Genomic DNA, 6000 nt, shown 5'->3' with positions numbered 1-6000 from the left:
GTGAGGAGATGTAAGTGGCAAATGATTAGCCTTTTTTGATAAATTCAGAAGGGAGAAAGCACTAAAAGCTGGGACTCAAAAAAGACCCTCATAGGAAGTAGCCATTGAAATGGGTTTTAAGGGAAATTTGGGACTTTTGAGAGGTGGAGATTTGAAGGAAATGCTTTGCAAGTGTTGGGAGCCACCTGAATACAGGCAGCCAGGTAGAATGTGGAGACCCAGTGGTCCATTAAGAGATGATTGCATTGACCCGGGTAAGAGATGATGAGGGTCCTTTCTAGAGTAGCATATGCATGAGTAAAGATTTGTTAAAAATGCTTTGCATAGTCTAGCAGAAAAAAGAAATCTAATAAAAGTCAAATGACCAAGCACTTGTAAACCATATGTCCTCTCATTTCGTTTTTGTATATTGTAGCTGCAATTGATGCTCATTGAATCAATTAAGGATGCTCTGTTTTTGTCCAAAAAGGTTTAATCTATGCAAAGAGCACTTGAGTTTGAGTTTAATTAAAAGTTTAATTTGCAATCTCAGAGTAACATTTGACAGGCAGTCCTACTTTGATGATTGATGGTGATCCTCTGCTGTCTTACAACTGATTTTCCAAACACACCATTTTCACAAGTAGGGATGCCATATTCATAATAATTCGGTAGTCAGTGCACATGCACATATATGTGTGTGAGAGTGTATGTGTATACTTATGGGGTATATTTCCCATAGACAAATAGTTCATTGCCAGAGATCTGAATATTCACAGGTAATTCATCCAGGAAGCTTAGGTATATCCATTCATTTCAGCTGCCTCTTCACTAACTTTTTCCCTCCCAGCAAATGGACAGATTCCACTTAATTTAAAGCCCTTTTGATGTATTGTGTAAAGAGCAGGGAACTAGGCACTGAATTTTTTTGAAGGCATCTTGATAATCTACAAACTGAATAATTAACTCCTGAATAAAAGATTCATTGTACTTTGAAAACTTTAGAGCTTTTGCTCTGTTCAAAGGAGAATGAGAAAGGACAAGAATTGTGTTACATTTTCAAGGTAGAATGGCATATTAAAAGGTGATTATATAAGTTTCTCCACCTACCTGCCCTTTAATTGTATCTTCAGAATAACACATTCCCCTCTTGTTTTAGTGAATTCACTGTGCAAATCTTGACATTCCTGGGATTTGTGTCCCATTCATGGTAAAGGCAGGCTTAGGGGTCTAGACATTAGGATTAGGATTAATGATTATAGAGAGGTTCCCAAATTATGGCCAGGGCAGCTATAGATATAGCAGTGTGGAGTCAGGAGAACCTGAATTCCAATTAGCCTCAGACACTTCCTAGTTGTGTGACTCTAGGCAAATCATTGTTTCCTCAATTATAAAGTGAGCAGAAGAAGGAAATGGCAAGCCAATCTTGTATCTTTTGTGACCCCAAATAGTGACAATAAAGTCTCGAAGAGTTGGACTTAATTGAAAAAAACTGAACAAGAAATAAGCTGCAACTAGCATAGCAGCATTCAGCCAATATGCATTAGAGTCAAACGAGTCCAGCTCATTTTTTCTTTTTTGGGGAGGCATGAAGTTGTGATTTGTCGAGGGCGACATGGCTAGTAAGTGTTTGAGACCAGACTTGAAGTCCCACTTTTCTGACTCCGTGTTCAGTGCTTTTATACCACCTAATTGCCACAAACTCAGTTCTTAGCTCAGGCCAGCTCTCTATCCACTACATCCCTGAAGCATTTTTTCCCCCCTCACTTTATTCCTGTGGAAAACACAATTGAGGGAAATTAATTTGGTCTGGTTCTGATCCTTATTTGTTTTTGGCCTTTTTCCTTTATGGAAAATCCTTTTGTTTGGTCTTGAGTAAGTAACTGTTTGGTTGGTATAGTGACTTTATCACAGTAACGAACACGGTAGGGCCAGTGTGTTTATAGCAACCAAAGCTCTTAGTCTACATGCCAATAAGACTTTGATAGGCCACTCAGAGAGACACGGGGGACATATAGCTGCTTTCAAAGTGCTTTTTTTATTCAGTCATTGCAAGTTCTACCTGGAAGATGTGAAACAGCCATTGTTTGAGATGGGGGAGGATTGAGAGAACATTGTGTTCTGCCTCTTATCTTGACTCTGTTCCACTCACTCACTCTCTTCTAAGCACATATAAATTGCTTTGAGCTTTTCACTGCCTTCCCTTTTCCCCCTTGCTCTTCTTTCTTCCCTCATTTTCCTCCAATGACATTCTGTGAAAATTCAAACAGGTGGCTGCAGGTAGAGGCTGGGCAGGATCACGATTGTGTGAATAGGCCATTTCTTTTCTTTTTCATAGCTCAAGCTTTGGGAGAAATGTGTGTCTAAGAGAGGGAGAGTTAAATGTTTTTGTTTTACTGAATTGATGAATGAAATGATCCCACACTTTTTTGAGCATCAAAGTGGAAATATATAAAGGCAGTCAGATCTTTATATAACTTTGTGTATAACTACCCCCTCAATGGTGATTTCAGGTAAAATAGGGGTAACTGGATGATGAGATGGATAGAACTCTGGGTCTAGAATTAGGAAGCCTGATATATTCAGCTTCAGACACTTTCTAACTGTGTGACAGTAGGCAAGTCTCTTTTCCTCAGTTTCCCTCAGTTTGCTCATGTGTGACATGGGACTAATAATAATCTCTACCTTCCAGAGTTGTTGTTGTTACAGTAGATAGTGCCCATCCTGGAGTCAAGAATCATAATCTTCCTGAGTTCAAATGTGATTTCAGGCACTTAATACCTGTGTCACACTTAGCAAATCACTTCATCCTGTTTCTTTATCTGCAAAAGTGAGCAGGAGAATGAAATGGCAAATCACTCCAGTGTCTTTGCCAAAAAAAAACAACAACAACAACAACAAAAAAAACAAAACACACTAATAGTCAAATCAAACATGATTTGAATGACTAAATAACAACATGGTGGTTACAACAAGAGTGCACTACTAGTAGCTATGGTTCTTCTTTCAACATATGAAAGAATCAAACTTGTTATGAACACTTAGAAATACAAAGCTCAGTTTTGGCCATCTAGATCAATTCTCTCATTTATAGTTGAGAAAACTAGGTCAAGTCAACAAGCATTTATTAAGAACCTACTGTGTGCCAGCTCCATGCTAAGGAAAACATTTCCAAGAGCAGCTGCCTATTTTAGACCCAAATTTTTAGTATGTTAGATCTTGCAAAGGCTTCCCTTCCAAATATTTCCGCTTCCAGAAAGGAACAGATGCATCACCCAAAGAAGTACATCACCTTTCCACACTGTAGACTTTGCTTTATGTTTCTGCCAGAATATTCTTAGAAATCATTTTAGGCTGAGAGACTTGACAGATTGATTATGTAGCCTGTCAGATATTATGTGTCCCTTGTTCCAGTGCAGAAGATCTGATAGATTGTTTTCATGAGAACATTTACTGGAATGAATCCAGAGTGTTGAGTTAACTCTTTCAAAGCCACCTGGCATGTATGTAAGCAGGAAAACTGGTATCTGATTGTCACATGTTATGGCCTGAAAGACAGAAATTTTAATCACAGGATTGATATTAAAACATCACAAAGCATAATTTAAGCCAACAAATGTTTAAATGATTCATGGACAAAAGATCTATATGGAATAATTTAGGGGATATTAGGAAAGAGACCTGTAGAGTGAAAAAAAGAACAGACAGGAAGTCAGAAGACCAGGACTCTGGTCCCAATTCTGCCAATAATTCATGTGTTAATTAATCACTTTGTAGTAATCATTTAACTCCTCTGGTTCTGTTTCCTTCTCTGGCAGACAGATTGATTCATATGATCTATAACATCTCTTTGAATAACAGTCTATGACTACACAAGTAGGCAATGTGGTATCATGGAATTGGCCCTAGCTTTGGGACTCAGAGGACCTGGGTTCAGACACCATACCTGGGTTAGGGCATCTAGATGGTGCAATGGACTGGACACTGGGCCTAGAAACCTCTGCTTGATTCAAATCTGGCCTCAAGACACTTTCTAATTATGTGCCTCTGGGCAATTCACTTACCTCTGTTTGTCTCAGTTTTCTTACCTGTAAAATGAGCTAGAGAAAGAAACAGTAAAATACTTTTTAAAAACCATTATTCAGCAATTCCTCCTAACTGTTAAGTTCAATGTATTTCAATTTTTTTTAACCACCTGAAGAAAATGGTGGCTTTTCCATACTGGTGCATTCTCTTTCCATTCTTAAGGATTTAAGACCAAGTTCTCTCTCTTCCTCTTCTTGCTCTTATAGAGGATGACTTCAAAATTCATATTGATGTACCCTCAGATTCTTTAACCTACCCAATCCTCAATTTTTTAAGTCCCATGACCACCTTCTCCACTCTACCTCAACCACACACAGGGATAATCACACTTTATCTTGCATCATTAACCATAAGTGTTCTATGTCTTGGATCAAAAACTTTGACTTTTTTCTGTCTAGTCATAATCTATTCTTCACTGTCATCATGACTTCCAACCCCTTATTTTTCATTTTCAGACCATTATCCTACTCTGACTTTTTTTTTCCCTTCCCAATCTCAATGTATAGCATTAGCCGATTAAGCTCCAGTATTCTTTTTAATCGCTTACCCCCTTGTTCTCCCTATGCTACAGGATAAAATTGAAAAAAAATCACACAGCCATAATAAGTTCATATTATTCAACTTTAGTTGAGTACTCACTGAATTGTTGTTATTCAGTTGTCCCTGATTGCTTCTAATTCTCCTTCTTCACTCCTTTGTAATCTTGCTTTTTAGATTCAGCCCTCTACTGAAACTTCTCTCTACAAAATTACTAATGATCTCTTAATTGCCAAATCTGGTTGGTGTTCAGTCTTTATCTTTCTTTACTTCTGTATCTGACAGATACTCTCTGCTCTTCAGGTTCTCCCAGTTATCTGAGCATTATTTCTCAGTGTATTTGGATGGCTCATCAATCACACTGTACTCTTTAACTCTGCATGTTCCAGAAAGATCTGTCCTAGGTGCTATTTTCTTTTTTTCTCTATGATTTTTTCTTGGTTACTTCATTAGTTCTTATGAGTTTAACTATTACCTTTATGCAGATGACTCATACATCTTTAAATTAAGCCCAGGTTCCCCTGTGGTTTTCAATACCATATTGCCCACTGCCTAATCTGGCATTTCAAACTAGATGTTCTGGAGATATTTTAAACTCAATTTGTCCAAAACAATTCATTGTCTTTCTCCTCAAATCCATACCTTTTTCAAATTTCACTTTTGGTCAACTTTCCATCAAAAGCAGCACCTCTTCCAGGATCCCAGGTTTATGCCCTTTGTTATTCTTGATTTCTTGACCTCCCTCACCTTATGTATCCAACCAACTGACAAATCTTACCATTTTTAGCTCTATGAGATTCTTGTAGCTGATGCCCTTCTCTCTACTGAAATGGCCACCCACTTTAATTCAAGCCAGCATTGATGCTTCTTTAGACTATTGGCCATAACTTTTTAATTAGTTTACCTGGATCATCTTTTTCCATCCCAATGTGGATACTCCACACAGCTGCCATAGTGATTCTCTTTCAGTATGATTGGACCATATTGCTCTCTGTCTAAATTCCAGTAAGAGAGGGAAGGAAAGAAATAAACACTTATATGGTATCTACTATGAGCCAGACACTGTATTGTCTTCTTTGTTTCCTTCCTTCCTTCCTTCCTTCCTTCCTTCCTTCCTTCCTTCCTTCCTTCCTTCCTTCCTTCCTTTCATTCAAATATTATTGTTTCATTTGATCCTAACAACGATCTTGTGTGAAGTAAGTGCTATTATTTTGCCCATTTTACAGTTGAGGAAATGGAGGCAAACAGAAGTTTGTGATTTGCCAACTCAGTCAACCAGTAAGTGTCTGAAGTAACATTTGAATTCAGATTTTCCTTGAGTTCCTGAGCTCAATAGACATTGTACCACAAGTTGCCTCGACTTCTTGCTTCTGGAGTACAATACCAATTCTTTTGTTT

Source organism: Antechinus flavipes, chromosome 1, assembly GCF_016432865.1.
Source record: "Antechinus flavipes isolate AdamAnt ecotype Samford, QLD, Australia chromosome 1, AdamAnt_v2, whole genome shotgun sequence".
Classification (NCBI taxonomy): Eukaryota; Metazoa; Chordata; class Mammalia; order Dasyuromorphia; family Dasyuridae; genus Antechinus; species Antechinus flavipes.
This window is presented reverse-complemented; position numbering follows the sequence as displayed.